Below are 21,458 nucleotides of genomic sequence, written 5' to 3'. Positions count from 1 at the left end.
GATCAGTCAGACTTACCATGATGAAGCCCTCACAGAAATTCCCAAAGTAAGAGGTTCGGGAGCTTCCAAGTTGGTGGACATGTGGAGGTGCTAGAAGAGTGGGAACCTCGGAGAGGGTGTGGAAACTCTGCATCCTTTAACTAAATCTTTCCCTAGGCATCTCTTCTATCTGGCCATTCCTGAGTTATATCCTTTTATAATAAATTGGTGACCTAGTAAGTGAAATGTTTTCCTCAGTTCTATGAGCCACTGTAAGAAATTAATTGAACCCAAGGTGGGGGTCATGGGAACTTTCAATTTGCAGCCGGTTGGTCAGAAGTTTGGGTTTGGGATTGGCTTTTGAAGTGGGAGGAATTCTATGGAATTGAGCCCTTAACCTGTGGGAATGACTCTGTCTCCAGATAGATAGTAGCACACAGCTGGTGTCACAGGAGAATTGCTTGGTTGGGGGCAAAACCCTCTGCACTCTGAAATGTTGTGCATGTGGTGTTAATGTGAGAGTTAAGGAGAAAACACTGGAGAAGCAAGTGTTTTCCACTCAGTTTCCTTGACTTTGAGTGTTGTCTTCTTTGTTACTCCATAGGTTCTTCTTATATTAGCATCTTGGACTTCAGTGTCCGTGGTTGTGACCTTGGCCTTTTGTCCTTCTTGATCAACATGCATTCATTTGGTGACCTCATCCTTTTGTGGTTTTACCCACACCTGTATGTTGATAACTCCAAAATCAGCCTCAGTTTCTCTTACCTGAGCTTCAGAATGACAAGTCCAGCTGTGTATGTCCCAGATACCTAAAATGCAACCTCTTGTGAAAATACTTCTCCAATTTCATTCTAAGATTTATTTTCCTTTTATATTGTCACAGTAAGTGACCTACTCAGTCACCCAAAACAGAAAACTACTGATAACCATCAATTCTGGCTCTTTACCAGTGTTACCTCCCGTTTATAACTTTGAACTCACTTCCTCAGCTTCTCACCATCCATTGCCGGGTTCTGGGTCATTATTTTTCACTGGATTTTATTTCACCAGTTCTTGATGATCTCACTTATTAACCTTACCTGCAAATCCATTATCCTCAGCACCATTCTGGCACCAGAATGTTCTCTGAAATGCTAACTGTATGCAGCTGTTTCCTGTTCACCCATCCATGACTCTCAATTAATGTACGATTCCAAGCTCCTTAGCCTGGCATATGAGACTGTGAGTGAAACATCTCTTTCTCTTTCTCACTGTACCCTCTGCACTGTACTTTACCCTCTAGTAATAACAAACTTGTCATTCTCCCAGTATGCCATGCTGTTCCACTCCTCCATGCCTTTGCTGAAGCTGGTGCCTCTCCCTAGATGCCCTTTTCTCTTTTCTCTGTATAGCTACCTCCTCTTATCCTTCCAGGTGACTCAAGTATCTCTTAGTGAATTGCCATTTCCTTCTCCAGGGATCTTCCTGACCCAGGGATCAAACCCGTGTCTCCTGCATTGCAGGTAGATTCTTTACCACTGAGCCACCAGGGAAGCCCAAGATGCCTTTAGGTTGGCTCGAATGGTCCTCCTCTGGGTTCTCCTCACACTGTGGTTTTTCTCTTTCTTTGCTCTTAAAATGGTATGCAAATATTCCTATTTCTGGTCCCCTCCCAAGAGTAGCTGCCCTGAGGACAGAATAGCATGTCTTGGTACCCAGCATAGTAGTTTCTGGAGCATAGTAATTCCTGAATTAACATTTGCTGAGCAGAGCCAAGCTTCTTGCAGAGAACATGATCACCCGGACAGAGATCTTGAGCCCTGGACATGACCACAGATGATTGCTTGTCATCTCCCGAAGGAGAAAAAAAGATGCCTTACTTCGTAAAAATCTGTGACAATTGCATTTCAGAATCATTAAAGCTGACATGAATAGAATGCAAAATATATGAAGCTCTAAATTCTCTCTGATTCTCTGAGGTTTATTGATTTGAGGGGGAAAAAAAAGCAGCAATGTTTTGATGCTTCCTAGAACCTCTGACTTCAAAAGCTGGTGATTTGCATTTATCCTCTTAAAATGCCATCAGTGCATCTTTCCTGCCCACATGCACACCACCAAGACTTGACCTTTAGGGAAGAGGCTATTGGAAGCTGGAGGGCTGGCAGACATAATTTTGGTGATAAAAACTACAAATAGCTTAGCTCAGCAAGAGGTCAGGAAGAAAACAGAGTTAGCCCCCTGAAGGAATTCAAAGTGCCATGCACATTGTACTCCACCAGAACTAAGGCTTTCATGTGTTTAAGTGTTATGAAAATTTCTAGCAGACAAAAAGTAAAACAGCACCTCATGTCATCCAGCTTCAATTGTCAACATTCTGCCATTTCTTGATCATCTCTGCACCCAGACCATCCCCGTTTCCAGTTGTTTGTTTGTTTGTTTTTCCTTTTGTGGTAAAATTGAGGCTTTTTACATATTCAAAAGCATGAGACCAATATACCTACATTAAAAATTTCTCCATCGTGAAATTAATAACAAATGTGAAGTACTGAGTTGGTATTGCTTTATTTTTTTTTTCCATTTATTTTTATTAGTTGGAGGCTAATTACTTTACAATATTGTAGTGGTTTTTGTTATACATTGACATGAATCAGTCATGGATTTACATGGTATTGCTTTAAATTATCACAGTATAACTTATTTTTTGCTCTAGTTTACCTAATAAAATGTGGCAAAAAGACTCACAAAAATAATCAATCAATTGCTTATATGAATGACCTTATTTGCACTTCTAAATTGTTTCTAGAAGTACTTTAGTTCAGTGGGTTTAGAGCAAGAGCCAGCATACTCCAACTCACAGGCCAAATCCAGCCTCTGCCTGTTTTTGAAAATAAAGTTTCATTGGAAGACAGCCATGCCCATTCATCTGTGTCGTGTCCACAACTGCTCTTGGGCTGCAATGGCACAGCTGAGTATCTGCCGCAGATCGAGAGGCCCACAAGCCTAAACCATTTTCTGTCTGGCTCTCTTTGGATGAAGTTTGCCAGTCCCTCATCTAGAGCATGAGCTTCCTCTTACCATCTGTGTGGCCTTAGACACGTCACTTAACCTTGAGTTGGCTTGCATGCTAAGTCGTTTCAGTGATGTCCGATTCTTTGTGACCCTATGGACTGTAGCCCGCCTGGCTCCCCTGTTCGTTCTCCAGGCAAGAATACTGGAGTGGGTTGTCATGCCCTTCTCCAGGGAATCTTCCCGACCCAGGGATCAAACCTGAGTCTCTTATGTCTCCTGCATTGGCAGGCAGGTTCTTTACTACTAGTGCCACCTGGGAAGCCCTTGAGTTTGTTTAATCCTCAACAAACTGATGGGAGTGGTTGTACTGGAGTCACATAAAAACCATCGGCCTTCAAATTGCTGCTATGGCTCTTGAGGGCTCCCCTGGTAGCTCAGCTGGTAAAGAATCTGCCTGCAATGCAGGAGACCCTGGTTCGATTCCTGGGTCAGGAAGATCCCCTGGAGAAGGGATAGGCTACCCACTCCAGTATTCTTGGGCTTCCCTGGTGGCTCAGAGGGTGAAGAATCCGCCTGCAATGTAGGAGACCTGGGTTTAATCCCTGGGTTGGGAAGATCCCCTGGGGAAGGGAACGGCTACTGATTCCAGTATTCATGTATATCCTGTATCCAGTATATATGGCACTTTAAGGTTTGAAGTAGTAAGTTATTGCAGCTGAGCCTGTTTCTGTAAGTGTAAAAGGGCAGTTAACAGTCCTCTCCCTGTGAAACTGCTATAAGAACTGAAGAGGACAAAGTTGTGGGTCATGGCAAAGGTCCATGAAATGGGGCTGCTGTTCTGTGAGTTCCTGTGGTATTCTTCTTTGGGGTGGAAACTGTGGCATGCGGATCTTGTAGAGATCAGGGTAACAAGTGCCCAAGAAACCTCAAGGGTTAACTCTCTAAAACTTTGTTCAGTTGCTACAGTTCCAAGTCTGGGTCTCAGCTTTGAAGGTCTAGGAATCTTACTTTGTTATTTCCCCAAGAGTGAGTTTCTCTCTCTTGAGTGGATTTCAGATCATGAGACTAATTTATCAACCTGGAAATTCAGGTTATAAATTTCCTTTAAAATTTGAACTGCTGAAGGGGTTGGCCACTTGTACCCGCAAACTGCATGTAATTGTCCATCCATGGAAGGTTTTGAGGGGATTTGGAACAAGGGTCATCTTCAGAGCATTTGCTGATTTAATGGTTAATGCAACGCAAGACTCCCTCTCCACTTCCCAGCAGGGCTTGTCCCTTTGGATGGCCTCGGACAGGGCTGGGATGGGTAGGGGCAGAGTTTGATTGAGCCTTCACTTCAAGTAGAATTGGGGGTGTGTTGGCAATCTTTCTTTTGTCATATATATAAATAGTGAATCAGGTTATGGTCTACCCCTAAGTGTCCCTCCCCCTTTCCACCTGAACACGAGGCTTGGTTAGCAATGACTCATATGCCGATGTGGAAGGAAGGGGTTGATTTTTCACACTGGAATTTGGTGTACTGGTTGATGAGCAGCATATGCCCTGAATTTCATAAGCCTCAAACTCTGGATGGCAAAATATATCCAGAAAATGAAATCAAAGCCAGTATTCATAAGAGTGGGGAGGGAAAGAAAACTGTTGGGAATTTTACCATTTATCTTCATGAAGCAAACATTTGCCTCTTAAAATGAGATATTTATTTGGAAGGAAAACGAAAACTCCCCCAGCATATCCTTGCAATAATACAAATTTGTTTATGAAGCTGGTTGTGGGTGAAATGAGGTGATTGTGGTTTCTGATGCGCATTGCACCTGCTATGCTACCAGTCTTTAATGACAATAAAAGGTATTAAGTATCTTCACTCCCTCTTGGATGAGTTGTTTATGTCATTAGGATGTTGGTGGTGGATGCATTATAATAATTAATTTATATAATGCTTGGGAAAAAAATCTCAATGTGCTTTCACAAGTATAATGGATTTTAATGCATATGAATGCAAGAACAATACCAAAAGGCATTTTATGTCACACTAACTGCCCACTTTCAGTCCGTCTTCCCTAGGTAGACTTTGGCTCAGATTGCAAGCTTATTTTCTCCCACAGTCACTAAATTTTATTTGTGCCATGGATTTTTCTAATTGCTCATTGATTATAGTTCTTAAGTTCACCAAGAAATAATATTGATCTGCTATTTTCATCTTGAAACAATTTTGTCACCTTGAATCATATATATAGAACGTTTATTATACAGTATAAATAATTATTTCATTCAGCAAATATTTACTGATCATCTCCTGTGTGCTAGTCACTCTTCTAGATTCTGGGGAATACAGTGGTGAATAAAATAGCCCTCGTGGACTTACCTTTTAGTGGAGGGAGTAGGAAATGAAACCATGTAAATGACTATAGAGCATGTTAAATGATGATAAAGGCTCTGAGAAAGAGGAATTTGAGATGGGATAAGGATAGGTGGGAGGGGAAAAGAGTCAGTTTTAACTATAGGTAGTGGCTTCCCAGGTGGCTTAGTGGTTAAGAATTCACATGCCAATGAAGGAGACGTAGGAGACGTGGGTTCCATCCCTGGATTGGGAAGATCCCCTGGAGTAGGAAATGGCAACCCACTCTAGTATTCTTGCCTGGGAAATCCCATGGAGAGGAACCTGGTGGGCTACAGTCCATGGAATTGCAAAGGGTCAGACACAACTTAGCTAATGAACACACACACAGTGAGCTAAGACCCAATGTGAAGGTTTCACCAAGGAAGACATCTGGGAGTGGGAACGGTAGCGTGACCAACTTATCTTGGTTTGTCCCACATGCACTGAAGGTCCTACATCTTCAGAAATCCCTCAGTCCCTGGTTAAAAAAAAAAGGATGGTTGGTGACCTTAAGAGTGGCAATAGCGTGCCTCGCATGCAAAACAATTAGCAAACAGACAGGTGTGCCTAGAGTGGAGTGTGTGTGGGAGGAGGTGACAGACAATGAAGTCAAGGTGAGGTGGGCCATCACCTGCATAGGGCTTTAAAAGACTAGTTTTGACTTTGAATGAAATGCAGAGACAGTGGAGGGTTAAAATCAGAGTGACATGCCTTGATGCAGGCCCATGCTGACTTCAGTTTCGAGACTAGAGAAAGGAGCAAGGCTGGCATCAAGGAATCAACTTGGGGAGCTCCCACAGTGGCCTAGGTTCAGATGACGTGGACTGAAGAAAGAAGAGTTCGGGTAACTTCTAAGGATTTGTGCTGAGTAACTGAAAGGAGAAAATGGCCATTTGCTGAGACAGAGGAGAACAGCTTTTTAATGAGAAGATCAGGAAAGTGTGAGGTACCTGTAACTGTTGCATAAGCAGTTGGATTTAGAAACCCAAGGTTCAGAGGAGAGAAGAGGGTTGGGTGTTGTCATGGGGGCTCCAGACACCCTCCACACCCTCAGTTCTTGATGAGGGGGGCTTGTTTTCACACTGCAGCTGCTTTCCACAAACACTTTATTATGGTTCTGCCCTATATTAATATGTCCCCAAAATACAATGTGATAATTAATAAACTCATCTCTCCCCAACAGGTGTTGAGTAGAATTAAGTGACATGTAAGTGTAGACAACTGTTTGTTTGTTTTCCCACAAAACTTTAATGAGTTTGTTTAACATAACAAATTTTAAAAATCAAGGAACATTTGATGATGCCATAGGATGTTCTTGAAGAATGTCTAAAGCTACTATTTGCTTGGTTTAAAAGCATTCTTTTGCTAATTTTCAGGAGACACAATTATTTTAAATTATTCTGAATGGGGGAAGTTCAGATAGAGAAACGTGAAGTTTGGGTATATTAAGCCTGGTGTGTGTTAAGTCGTTTCAGTCATGTCTGACTCTCTGTGACCCTGTGGACTGTAGCCCGCCAGGCTCCTCTGTCCATGGGGATTCTCCAGGCAAAAATACTGGAGTGGGTTGCCATGCCCTCCTCCAGGGGATCTTCCCAACCAACCCATGTCTCTTACATCTCCTGCATTGGTAGGTGGGTTCTTTACCACTAGCATCACCTGGCAAGTCCATTAAGCCTAGTTCAGTTCAGTTCAGTCACTCAGTAGCGTCTGACTCTTTGTGACCCCATGGACTGCAGCACGCCAGGCTTCCCTGTCCTTCACCATCTCCCGGAGCTTGTTCAAACTCATGTCCATCGAGTCGATGATGCCATCCAACCATCTCATCCTCTGTTGTCCCCTTCTCCTCCTGCCTTCAATCTTTCCCAGCATCAGGGTCTTTTCCAGTGAGTCAGTTCTTCGCATCGAGGTGGCCAAAGTATTGGAGTTTCAGCTTCAGCATCAGTCCTTCCAATGAATATTCAGGACTGATTTCCTTTAGGATGGACTGGTTGGATCTCCTTGCAGTCCAAGGGACTCTCAAGAGTCTTCTCCAATACCACAGTTCAAAAGCATCAATTCTTCAGCGCTCAGCTTTCTTTATGGTCCAGCTCTCATATCCATACATGACTACTGGAAAAACCGTAACTTTGACTTAGACAGACCTTTGTCGACAAAGGAAAGTATTAAGCCTAGTATCTCTTGTGAAATCTACTGGTAAAAGAAGCTGTTCTACTCCCCTCATTTCATAAGAAGGCCCAGTGCAAAGCTCTGAGATTCAAAGTAAGCCAGTTTTCAGTAGAGGAAAATGAAGGCCTCTGTTGGCTTCCCTGGTGTCTCAGATAGTAAAGAATCTGCCTTCAGTGCAGGAGACCTGGGTTCGATCCCTGGGTCGAGAAAATCCCCTGGAGAAGGGAATGGCCACTCACTCCAGTGTTCTTGCCTGAACTCCATGGACAGAGAAGCCTGGTGGGCTACAGTCTATGGGGTCGCAAAGAGTCAGACAAGACTGAATGACTAACATTTTCACTCTCATGCTGCTGTACATTACCATGCTGACATACTGCCATAGAAGAAGAAGTTCCTTTGTTGGTTTGGGATTAAAAGAAAAACAAGGGTCACCTATGTTTTGGTTTTAGCTCATAGAAGTTATCAAGGACAAAGTTCTCAACCTTGTCTGTACTTTGTGATCACCTGGGAAGCTTTAAAAGTACCTGGTTCCCACTCCCAAAGATTGTGATGCTATTGGTCCAGATTGTGACCTGGGCATCAGGATTTTGTAAACCTTTTGAGATGATTTTAATGTGCAGTCAAATTTAAGAACCTCTGGTATAGAACAGATTCTGATACTGTGATTTGCTCATTAGTTCAACAGTAAAGTTTTTATGGTAAATCAATCACTTCTAAGAAGGAAGAAGAAGCCCAGTAAGTATGATCAGAGTTTTCTGTGCTCATATGGATTCTCATTCCTTAGAAGTCTACTGTGAGTGTATTCAAAACTTTGAAATAAGATGTGTATGGTCTATGCATCTTTTCATGATTTTGTCCTTTCTTCAGGAAATAATATGGGAGATACAGCTCCTATGATTGTGTGTTCAGAATGGCCTAGACCAGGTTTGGGAGACTAAATTAAGTGTCTAGATAATCAACCACTTGGCCTCTTTGTGCACACTATAGATCTGTCCATTTAGACGGGAAAAAATAGCTTAAGCGTGACTTCAAAAGCACCTTGTAATTTCCCCCAATTTCTTCTAGAATCCCAAGTACTGGTAATTTTACCAAGCTTGGTCATTATGACAGCCCATTTTCCTCCCTTTATAATACAAAAAAATGTGTAGTGCTCTAAATAGCTCCTTTTTTCCTAAGACAGATGGGATGCTTGGAAGTGAAATCTTGAAGTATGTTTATTAGTGTAAGTCCTGATAAATTCAGTAACAAATTACTGGTTCACTTTTGGGTTGCTGGCTCTTGGCAGAGTGATGATAAGCTGTTATTTTTTGTGTTGGTTTACATGGATTCTGTACAGAAAACGTTTGAGAGGAGAGGTTTGCTTGGATATTACCAGGGTCTCCCAGAGTCATGGGAGAAGAAGCTGGCATTCCCCTGTCAAAGCTAGCTCTCACTAGAAGTCCTGCTGAAGAGGAGGTTAGCAGGAAAGTCTTTGCAGAGTGAAATCCTTGAACAGAGGTGGAAAGGGCTTTATGACAATACATACTCCACAAGTGGAAACTGGCCTTGGGACTCTGTGGGGAACATCTGTAACTCTTTTCTATATGTGTAGCCCCCAGAAATTGCCTGACACTCTGTGGGACGTTACCCCTGAAATGTGTTGCTATCCTAGTTGTTTTTGTCAGAAGCAGCAGTTCAGTTCAGTTCAGTCCAGTCGCGTCCGACTCTTTGTGACCCCATGAACCGCAGCACGCCAGGCCTCCCTGTCCATCACCAACCCCCGGAGTCCACCCAAACCCATGTCCATTGAGTCGGTGATGCCATCCAACCGTCTCATCCTCTGCTGTCCCCTTCTCCTCCTGCCCTCAATCCTTCCCAGCATCAGGGTCTTTTCAAATGAGTCAGCTCTTTGCATCAGGTGGCCAAAGTATTGGAGTTTCAGCTTCAACATCAGTCCTTCCAATGAATATTCAGGACTGATTTCCTTTAGGATGGACTGGTTGGATCTCCTTGCAGTCCAAGGGACTCTCAAGAGTCTTCTCCAACACCACAGTTCAAAAGCATCAATTCTTCTGTGCTCAGCTTTCTTTATAGTCCAACTCTCACATCCATACGTGACTACTGGAAAAACCATAGCCTTGACTAGACGGACCTTTGTTGGCAAAGTAATGTCTCTGCTTTTTAACATGCTGTCTAGGTTGGTCATAATTTTCCTTCCAAGGAGTAAGCATCTTTTAATTTCAGCAGTAGTAGTTAATTATACCCCAAATCTCAGTGGTTTGATACAATAAAAGCTTATTTCTTACTCATATCCCTGGTTCATGCAGTTTGGATCAGGATGGCCCAGCTCCACAGGGTCATTCTGGAATCCAAACTCCTTCCATCTGGCAGGTCAGCCTGCTTGTCTAGATCTGTAGAGACTGGAAAAATGAGCAAGGACCTCAAGTTGGAGATTTTCAATTGGTCAGGCTTGGAGATAGCACATTCACTTCTCACAATGCTTCAGCCTCACACAGGCCAATATAAGGCACGCTGGAAAACCTCGCCTTCCTTTTTGCCCAGGAAGCAGGGGAGAATGGGAACACCCATGAATGGTCGCAGGCTCTGGCATAGTTGTGGACAGGAACAGTTCAGAAGTACAGAGAATGCCAATACCCAAAGCAGGAGCCTTCTCCTCTGCCTCTAGGGGCAGCTGAGGTGCACAGCAGAGGCAGTGGACTTCTCCACAGGGAATCTGGGTTCCAGGCTCTGCTCTGCACTCATGAATGTTTAGGGGTCCAGCCCTCGTTCTTTCACCTATAAAAACGAGGGCCTTAGCATCTTAAGATGATTTTGAAGGTCAAGTGAGCTGGTAGTTGGGAATGATTTTGCAAGTATCATCTTCCTGTTGTATTTTACAGTCTCTTGCAGTGCCTATAATTGCCTTTTTTGTGACTCTGTCATACAGAAGTTTTCCATTTCACTGACAAGGCTAACACATCATTAGTTCCTTAGGGTACACAGCCTTCTGCAGGAAGTTATGTTTCTGATTTGGGGGCTGTAACTGTAACACTGAGGGAGTTTTGAAGTCAATGTCACTTTGAGTTTTACCATCTCACTGAGAGTAGTCTTAATGATTCCTCCCTTTTCTGTAAGATATATCTGCAGTTCTTTCCCTCCAGTGGCAACTTGGCCATAACATTCCAGAGGGTGAAATTTGACTGTTCTTTTTGGTTATATTGCCACTTCCATCTTTTTTTTTTTTTCCCCTGCTATTGCTTACCAGTGTGGGAGAGTGGGAATGTAGCTTTATGTCACATAACCAGGTGATTTACAGCTGGTCAATAAATGTAACCTTTTGAATTATATGAATAAGAGTTTGAGAGAAGCCAAGTGGGCTACCCAAGGTAACTGGACTAGAAACTAGACAGCTTGGCTTGTTGGGAGATCATGGAGAAATGCTTACCTCTTCAGAGGACCTAAGTTCCTTCATTAATGAGATAAAAATAGTCTTCTTCAAAGCTCTTTTAAACCTTCTAGCTCTAGCTTTCTTCTATATGTTAATTGACTGGAAAGATTGGGAAAATTTTTTGAAGCTGGAATGAAAAACTCATGACATCTTTGGGATCCACTCACATCATTGATACATACTATTTCTAGGCCCTTCACATTATTTTTAGTTTGTTGTTAAAAGGGCCGAGTTTTTGTCTGCTAGTCCATCTAAGTGAAGCCGTCAGAGCCGTGGTGGTTTTACCCCGCCTCCTCAGTGGCCGAACACAATGTCTGGAGACATTTTTGGTTGTCACAGCTGAGGAGGGTGTGCTCTTTGTACCTGATGGGTAGAGGCCCTAGAAGCTGCTCAGCCTTCTAGAATGCACAGCACAGCCACCAGCCACACCCCATAGCAAAGACTACTGACCAATACTCCTGAGGCTGAGGAACTCTGAATTCAAGATAGAATGTGGAGACTCCAATTATCTACCTAATTGTACCATTTGGGCAAGGGGGATGTACTTTCAGTCGTTATTTGAACCACATGTAACCTAGAGTTTGGGTCAGGTAGGTGGAATGAGTAGAAAATTCGGAGACTAATGAGAAGGTGGCTCTAAAACTTATGTATTTATTTAGGTTTGGTAACATTTAATTCCCAAAGTCCTAATGGGCTGGTAGAAAGTTCTCTCTGGTGAAATAACTCATTCCTGGACCCTTCAGAAAGAATTCCTAAATGCAAAAATAACCATGTGCTCACTATACTTAATATCATTTACTGGCAATGGTCCAGTAGACTTTCTTTTTTACTTTAGTTTCATCAGTTTGATGTTTTTATCCCGAGCTTTTCTTTATAATGTCATTCTGATGAAGTATCTTAGTTAGCATGCCAAATGCCATTATCATCTTCCAAAATATGCATTTAAAAATACCTTCTTTGGTTTGTCTTGGATGAACTGCTTAATTGAGCTGTGTGTCAAATAATTTTCTATTCTCTTAAAACTGCACAACCATCTGGTTGATGCATACCTCCTGCAATCTGAAATCAGTGCATTAATTTCACTTAAGGAATTGAAAGAGGGTTGAAGATGCAGAGAAACCCCAATATTGGGGTTAGGTAACTGGTAGGACTAAATGATTATGATCAAGTCATGTGATAGTGTCATGAACAGGAAAAGGTAATTTGCAGGTTCACCTATTGACTGTTTACTGTTTAATTTCAGATGTGTACACATACATATATATATAGGTATGTATCTACATAAGAATTTATATGTATATGTGTATATATCCACATATATATTTATATAATGTGTATTGAAAGAATATCTGATGGTCAAAAATTAAGCAACATATATTTTATTGTATTCACTTATGCATCATTGTTTCCTTTGTAAATCTATGAAGAGGGCTACAAGGTATGACATTGGCAGCCAAGGCAGAATATTTTTTAATTTATTTTTTATTTTATATTGGAGTATAGTTGATTTACAATGTTGTGTTAGTTTCAACTGTACAGCAAAATGATTCAATTATATATATATATATATATTCTTTTTCAGATTCTTTCTTACATAGGTTATTACAGAATATTGAGTAGAGTTCCCTGTGCTATACAGTAGGTCCTTGTTGATTATCTGTTTTATATATGGTAGTGTGTGTATGTTAATCCCAAACTCCTAATTTATTCCTCCCCCCACCATCTTTTGCCTTTGGTAACTATAAGTTTGTTTTCAATGTCCTTTCTTCTTTTTTCCACATTATAAGCCATTTATTCAACAGTCCTATACCCTAGACCACTTTTGGCCCCTGGACTAGGCCCTCACTGCTCCTGGCATGGGGACCACACAGCCTGATAAGAGCCACCCAGGGCTCAGAAACCTGGGGCCACAATGTCAGTGGCTATAACCGCTTCATCTGCCGCCGCTCCTGTCGGCGCTGTTTCTCATTGTGCTCTGGCACTGGGGCGCCACTGTCCGCTGTGAGCCAGGGGCCCAGGACATTGACCCACAGGAGGTAAAGAGCTCTGCCTGGAGCCAGGAGCCGGAAGGGCCAGATGTGGAGAGAGAAGCAGCTGAGCACCTGCTCGATAGCTGTCGGTAGGACCACATCTGTAAGGTGCTCTGCCATGCCCTGCTCCATGTTGAGGTCCATCCCACCATCCACCAGGGCCCCATCCTCAGAGAAGGCTGCCCTTGCCATCGGGCTCGTAGAGTGGTAGCTGGCCCCGTATACTGCCAGACTAAAGACCAGAGCCATCCAGGCCCAAAATGAGGCAGATGAGTAGAAAAAGACCAAGGTCACAAGACAGTAAATGGCATTAGCCCCCAGTATGATTCGCAGGTAGAACTTCAGGGTCTCTTTGTTCTCCTCAAATATCTGCTTCTTCCCTCTCGTGCCCACTTTTCCTTTGGGCGCCATAGTGAGACGCAAATACCCAGCCAAGGAAAGAAGGGAGAGCGACCAAAACCGCACTCAGTAGGTACCACATCGGCAGCACAGACACTTCCGGTGCTCAGTGTTCTTTCTTGAGTCTGTTTCTGTTTTGTAAATAAGTTCATTTGTATCATTTTTTAAAATTCCATGTATAAGTGATATCATGATATTTGTGTTTCTCTGAATTTACTTAGTATGATAATCTCTAGATTCACCCATGTTCCTGCAAATGGCGCTATTTCATTCTTTTTTATGGCTAAGTAATATTCCATTGTAGATATGTACCATGTCTTCTTTATCCATTCATCTGTTGATGGACATTTAGATTGTTTCCATGTCTTGACTGTTGTGAATAGTGCTGCTATGAACATTGGGGTTCATGTATCTTTTTGATTTATGGTTATCTCTAAATATATACCGAGAAGTGGGATTGCTGGATCATATGATAAGGCAGAATATTCTTATTGGTGAACTCTTAGTAGAAAGAAGCTGGAGTTGAGTCAGTCTCCTGGTTTTGACAATATATTTATAGAAGATAGAATTAGCATTTGGAGAAGCAGGGTGAAGGGTACATGGGAACTCTCTGGATTATTTTTGCAATTTTTTGTGAGTATAAAATAAAATGATAAAAAATCAAAACAACTAGAATCGTCTTCCTGCTTCCAATAGTAAATAAGTATATATAGTTTTTCTAAAAAGAGAATATACCTTGCTTTTTTGTTGAAAATGTAGTAATATTACCATTTAAACTATGTAATTCCTACGACTCTGCTATAAAGACTATTATTTTGCCTATCTGTTATTTAGTGAGACTATTTTATAGAAAAAATTAACATATTTTATGTAAACTTTTATCAACATACAGTATGCTTGCAAAAATCCCAAGTCTACAGCTAGTAAATTTTCAGCAAGTGAACATACTTATGTAACCAGCAACTAGCTCAGGAACTGAAATATGAGCAACATCCAGAGCTGCCACTGCCATCATCATCACCCCAGCAAGAGTACCTTTTTCAGTCCCCACTCCTGCCAGGGGTGACAATAGATGAGCTTTGCCTGTTTCTCATTTTGGCCTAGTGAAGTTTCCAGTGCCTCACCTTTTCTGCCAGGAGAAAGATATAGGCCAGCAGCCACCATCACACAGGTTTCCATTCTCACACTGGTGTGAAGAGGTGCTGTGGAGCTCTTCTCTTAGCAGCTTACTGAGAAATGGAGTATTTCCTGCCATATCAGTAAACAAAGGATGTCACAGTCATCAGCTATTGCAGCCCTCCTTCCAGAGCTGGTGAGCCCTGAGGAAACTCAGGATGTGAAAACACAGGATACTGGCCCCAGATAGCTGAGGTGCATATCAAAGGAATGATTTCAGTGAGCCCAGACGTAGAAAAGTTGCTATGTTCCCAGACATAGAAAAGTGCTAAATTCCTTGAGATACCAGGTTTTCTTTAATTCACAATAATCTGTTGACTCAGACTGCCTGCCCTTTGCTGCGAAACTTCTTATAAGGTGGCTATTCCCCTCGCCTTCTTAGAGCAGTTCTCTGTGGGTTACTTGAGAGGCTGCCTTCTAGGCTTGGAGTCCTAAAAATTCCCACTGAATAAAACATAACTCTCAACTTTTAGGTTGTGAATATTTTTTAAGCCACCATTACCTGTGCCAGGTGAGTTAAACTAAAGTTGGGCTGAGTACCCCAGATTTTCTTTACTTTTGCAACTTATATTTGGTACTTCGGCTTGTCATTTTAAGATAAAAGAAAAGTGGGAGATTTTGCAGGGTGATCAAAAAGTCTGTACTGCATCTTTTGTCATTAATGAGTTCCTTAGACAAGTGCTTGTTATACTTTGTGAGAATCAGACTCCCTTGGGGATGACTTTAAAATGCAGAGTCTCATGCTTTCAGTAGAGCATTCTGCATTTCTACCATGCTCCTCCCATCCCCCTGACTGACACCTTGAGTACAGACATTTTCTTATAGCCAGGGGCAGTGCTCTGGTGGTTGACAACAGGGATTCCGGGGGACCAAACTGCCCAGATTCAAATCCTTGTCCTGCCAGTGACCTGTGAATTTCAAATAAGTTTCCTATTCTTTCTCTGTCTCCGTTTACACATCTGTCAAGTAGGGAAAACTGTAGTAGAGTTTTCTAAAGATTAAATGACATCATACATGTAAAGCGCTTTGGTGCCTGGCTTATAGTAAGCACTCAATAAATGTCATCATCATTATTCACTGATTGGGCATTTGGGAATATTCTCTGTCAATCATGACTTTGAACTTGGAGCCGCTGGGCCTTCTGGGTAAGTAGTTATATATTTCTGGGAGAAGTGTTGAGGATAGAGCTAAGTCTTGGTATTGGCATTTCTGTGGGCATCGTGAAGGCAGTGACAGTAGAATGTGGCATCAAATAAATGATAAGGGAATGAGTAGAATGATTAAAACGGTGAAATACAGGCTCTTGATGTCTGAGCAGCTCCTGATGAAGTAAATGAACGTGGTGGTTGGGTTAGGATGACTCATAGAGGGGAAAGAAGCCTGTAGGACTTTTTATTAATTAATCTTCTCTCTCTATTTAAAATTATCTTAAGTATAGTTTTATTTTTTATTTTTTATCTGCATTGCATAGCTTGTGGGATCTTGTTTTCTCAACTAGGAATGGAACCTGGGCTACCACAGTGAAAGTGCCAAGTCGTTAACCACTGGACCAGCAGGGAATTCACTTACTGAAGTGAATTCAACTGTATAGTTGATTTAAAATGTTGTGTGATTTCTACTGTATGGCAAAGTAATACAGACATACATATCCTTTTTCATATTCTTTTCCATTATGGTTTATTACAGGATATTGAATATAATTCCCTGTGCTATACAGTAGGTCCCTGTTGTTTATCCATCCTGTATGTACTAATTTGCATTTTCTTCTCTTTAGATCATCTGATCTCAAAGTTCAAAGGTTGAACCTTGACCTATTTGAAATCTGTAACATTAGTAATGATTAGCTAACTTGTGGATAAATTCATCAAGGTGGAGAATAAATATCATACCTAAGATATTTTCAAAAGAAAATACAATTCTTATGAGAAACCACAGCTTAATAAAAGGAAAATGACTGTCATTATAGTTGCCACTGCTACTGACATACCCATTTAGTCTTTTAAGGAAATTCAGTTCCTGCCCTCTACCATTTGTGGTCTTGTTCTTTTAGAAACATACTTTAAAAGTATTAAAAAGTAAATATCTAAAATTGTTAAAAAGAAGATTGCTGTCCATTTTGCTCAACTTGCTTGTATTTTATATTTTCTGCCAAAGTACAGTGTGACATTATTTTTAGCACTTATGGTAATTTGGCTTTCAAATCAGACACATTCAGAGACACTAGAAATTCTGCAAGCGTAAGTTGACATACATTTATTTTCCAAATACCAATTGTTCCCTGAATTTAAAAAAATGAAAATGACAGAAATAATATTTTATGTAAATACAATGTTTAATCATATGATGTGCTAAGATGATCACACCTTCTTAGTGTATGGAAGCTTCTGGTTGCTTGTGGTGCCAGTGTCACACATGGGGGTAGTCTTTTAATAGATGCACACTAGAGTGTATATTACTGGTTATTAAGGCTATTTTTATGATTTGCTCTTTGTGTGTTTATATCTTGCTGAGATCATGACAGTCTGTGTGCATCATACATTTCCTAAAAAAAGAGAGTTCTTTTTTTTTTTTCCATTTTTTTTTATTAGTTGGAGGCTAATTACTTTACATCATTACAGTAGTTTCTGTCATACATTGAAATGAATTAGCCATGGATTTACATGCACTCCCCATCCCAGTCCCCCCTCCCACCTCCCTCTCCACCGGATCCCTCTGGGTCTTCCCAGTGCACCAGCCCTGAGCACTTGTCTCATGTAGAAGCCTCTTTTATGCTCCATGGACAGGAAATTACTTTGGGAAGACTTCCTCTGTGTACTGCATTTGCATTTCTGGGCATCAAAAATGCTTGCGATTTAACTTGCCTCCTTGACTGGAATGTTTCTTTACTGGGTTGTCACTGTCACTTTGTTTTCCTCCACAAAGGTGAGAATATTTCCATGCTGCTTTGTCATTTTTACAAAAGAGTTTGTTTCCCTGTTATGGAGTTGTGTGACATCACAAGATTTCACTCATATATTCATTTATTTATTCATTTGCTCCAAAACTATTATGAGTCTTTCATGTACAGAGCCAGAGAGACCTACAAAAAGCACAGAATGTGGAATCAGTACATTCTCATGGGTTTGGCTAGATGGCATCACCCACTCAATGGACATATCTTTGAGCAAACTCCGGAAGATGGTGATGGACAGGGAAGACTGGTGTGCTGCAGTCCATGGGGTTGCAAAGAGTCAGACACGACTGAGTGACTGAACAATGACAAATGGCCTCTGGAATTTTTTTTGAGTGACCAAAAGAAAAAGGCTTAGGTGTTTTCTCGTTCCACTTAAAAATTAAAAGAGAACTAAAATCAGGCACAGATCCATATTTCGTGAAGCCAGAAGCTGTTGCTCCTTGAGACTCCCTCTCTGGGAAAAATGCTGCAACATGATGAAAGTGAATTGCCAGAACCTCACCCAGTGCCCCAGAAGGAGCCTTGTAATTAGGGCCCTTAAACTGAAGCTGCATTAGCCTCTCAGTCTGCTTTGAAACAAAAACCAGCCACTTTACTTTGAATAAATGCATGCTCATTCTTAACTTCTCTTAAAAAAAGAAAGAAAGAAATAGCGTGAATAGAACAACAAAGCAAAGAAACAAGCGATTGAGTTTATAGCTCATGACAGTTACCAAGTGATCCATTGAATGTATGCTTTGGGTGGAATGTGTTTCTGGAGAAGGGATGGAAAAAGGAAGCCAGAATGGGGTGCTCCTGTCCTCAGTACAGGCCACCATGCTGGTTCTACTTGGTACACTAAGATGGACCCTACTTTTCTGGAGTGGGTTCCGGAGATGACACACACACATCCATAACCACTGCCCGACATAGGAGGCAGTTCCTGTTTTAGAAGGCAGCGAGACATGGTGTTAAACCCAGAAGAGCTAAGATTACTGCCAGCTGAGGAAATACAGCTCTTACAGGAAAGGTAACGTTTCAGGATGACTTTGATTGATGGGTGACATTTGAAGGTGTGGGGACGCAACGTTTCGGGATTTCACGCAGAGGACTTGCTGTGAAGCACGGAAGACAGGAAGGCATGAGGCCAGCTTCCTGTGACAGTAACACAGAAAACGGGGAAAGGAGGCGCCGTCGTGCCCAGCCAGCAACCATGAAGAATTTTGAGTTGGGAGTGAAAACGACCTTTGAGGAAGATTAATTAATGGGATTGGGCTTCCCTGGTGGCTCAGCAGTAAGGAATCCGCCTGCAATGCAGGAGATGTGGGTTCGATCCCTGGGTCGGGAGGATCCCCTGGAGAAGGAAATGGCAACCCACTCCAGTATTCTTGCCTGGAGAATCCCACGGACAGAGGAGCCTGGTGGGCTACAGTCCATAGGGTTGCAAAGAGCTGGACATGACTGAAGCGACTGAGCATGCACACATGCAATTGATACGATTAGGGTGATTTGGAGATCAATTTAGCTCAGTCTTCCACTTTACAACTTGGGCCCAGAAGGGACAGCAGTGTTTCAAGACTTCAGTGTGAATTCGGTAGCCAACTTGGGTCTTCACAGATGCACAATTTTCCCTTTTTGCAACCAAGACATTATGAGCAAGGATTCATCTCCATTCCTCTGACTTGGAGCACAAAAACCTTGTGCTTTCCTACATAAAGGGGCGGGAAAGGGGCAAGAGAAAACTATTTGATGGTTAGCTAAAATATGAGATGTTTCTTTGACAATAAAAAAATCTATTTTAAGACCTTTTGTAGAAAGTAACACTGTCCAATAGAAATAAGAAATCAAAAATTTTCTAATAACCATGCTTTAACCATGTTTAACCATGTTTTGTGGTGCAGTTAATTTTAGTAACATATTTTACTTACCCGGTAGATTGAAAGCATGATCATCTCAACATGCAATCAATTAAAAAATCATTAAGACATTTTGCGTTTGTTTAAAGGAAGTCTTTGTAATTGTACAATTGTGACACATTTGTATTTGTTCTTAACCACGTTTGTTATATGAGTTCAATAGCTACCTGGGGCTGTTGAACAAAGATATCAAGCTTTACACTAAGGTTTAAAAGAGGACAGTTTCTGAATTCCTAGCATGGTATTTCATATTTTAATTGGTCTCACTTATGTGTGATCTGGGCTTCCCAGGTGGTGCTAGTGGTAAAGAACCCGCCTGCCAATGCAGGAGACATAAGAGACTCAGGTTCCATCCCCTGGGTCGGGAAGATCCCCTGGAGGAGGGCGTGGCAACCCACTCCAGTATTCTTGTCTGGAGAATTCCATGGGCATTGGAGGCTAGTGGGCTATAGTCCATAGTGTTGCAGCAAAGAGTCGGACATGACTGAAGCGACTTGGCACACGTGCATGTGTGCCTGATCTAACTAGTATTAGAAATTGCAGGAAATAACAATGAATGTCCCTGAAGTCAGACCTCCGTGTGAAGTGTGAAATCTCACTTTTTTGTTCTCTAATTAGAAATCTGAATGAGGTTACTGTGTAGATCTCAACTCCTAGGCCACTCTTTTCCTTGACTTACTGATCTCAGCAGAGTCTAATCTTCCAGGAAGGTGCTGAGTGCTTTTCCTTAATAAAATTTTTCCCACCTAAAATTCAGGGTTTGACATTAACGAAAAAGTCCAAAGAAGTACCAAGCCTGTTTTTTGATAGGAAACACTAGGGAATGATTTTTTTTTTCCAGCTCCTATTTGCATTTTACCCATTTCATTTGCTACTTCTGGGCACAGATGCTCTCAGCCACCTGTTCTCTGAATATATTCTTTCCCCAGCTGGCTTACCCATTTGTTTTGATACAGGGGCAGAGCAGATTCCAGCCATCACTTGCGTATTATGCCCATTCAATATGAAAAGCTATGTCCATGTGCAGGCAGGAAGACCAAGTCATGGGCACAATTTCCAAATCTAGTTCTAAAATCTCAAAAAAGCTCATCAAGGGATCTAGGCTGCCGCTTAAGTACTAAAGGGGAGATGAGGAGGAAGGAAAGATACTCATCTCTGATTGAAGATGAAGTGGAGGCTATGAGGGGGGCTTTAGGAGGCCTTGATTTTCATATCATCCAGAGGACTTGGTGCAGCAAGTGTAGTTCAGTCACTCAGTCATGTCTGACTCTTTGTGACCCCATGGACTGCAGCACGCCAGGCTTTCCTGTCCTTCACTATCTCCCAGAGTTTGCTCAGACTCACATCCATTGAGTCGAATGATGCCATCCAACCATCTCTTTCAAGGCCCCGCACAAACCCCCTGGACGATCAGTGTGCCTGGATCTGCCAAGAGCGTCCCGTTAGAAACACCTGGAGCTCACTGAGTGGTTGCTTTCTGGGTTCTGATCTTCCATGGGGCAGGAAAAGTGCTGGGGAGTCGACATGACAGACAGGAGTTGGAGGGTAAATACCCTAGCTCCTTCCCTCCTCAGGTGGACCATCCCAGGGGTCCCCAGCAGGACTGAGCTCCAGCTGCCCACAGTAGTCACTTATTTATGAACACTCCTTTGCTTTCTTTCCCACTCTCTCCGTCTGAGCTTTCTGGAATTATTTCCCAGATAAACTGTTCTCACCCAAGTCTTTGCTTTGAGGTCTGCTTCTGAGGAAGCCAGCCTGAGACATCTGCCCTTGCCAGCATTGCTCAGAAGTCAGGTGTGTCTGCTGCTGTGGCTCACACGGTGGTCTTAGGCTCTGATTGCCCCCAGGATAACACTCAGTGTCCCAGGTCTTTTTGCTCTGCTAATTCCTTCTCTTCCCAGAAGTGCCCAGGGATGGGTCCAGCATTCTTTTTGGTGGACCCAACCTTCTCCCCTACCGTCACTTTTGCCATCTTTCCCACCCTGGCTCGTGGCAGGGCAACATTTAACACCTTCCCACTGTTCTCTCTCAAGCCTAGAAGGCTGTCTTCTTTCAGGGATTACAG

The 21,458-nt window shown here is 42.2% G+C and overlaps 1 protein-coding gene and 1 pseudogene across 5 annotated transcripts in view; one reads left to right on the top strand and one right to left on the bottom strand.

Annotated features, from left to right (window-relative positions):
- FRMPD4 (FERM and PDZ domain containing 4) overlaps positions 1-21,458 on the top strand; it is a 648,285-nt gene that overhangs the window by 239,923 nt on the left and 386,904 nt on the right. The window lies entirely within an intron of this gene.
- On the bottom strand, positions 12,703-13,469 carry LOC110147387 (transmembrane protein 208 pseudogene; annotated as a pseudogene).

The sequence above is a fragment of the Odocoileus virginianus genome, unplaced genomic scaffold (assembly GCF_023699985.2).
Source record: "Odocoileus virginianus isolate 20LAN1187 ecotype Illinois unplaced genomic scaffold, Ovbor_1.2 Unplaced_Scaffold_6, whole genome shotgun sequence".
Taxonomy (NCBI): Eukaryota; Metazoa; Chordata; class Mammalia; order Artiodactyla; family Cervidae; genus Odocoileus; species Odocoileus virginianus.
This window is presented reverse-complemented; position numbering and strand designations above follow the sequence as displayed.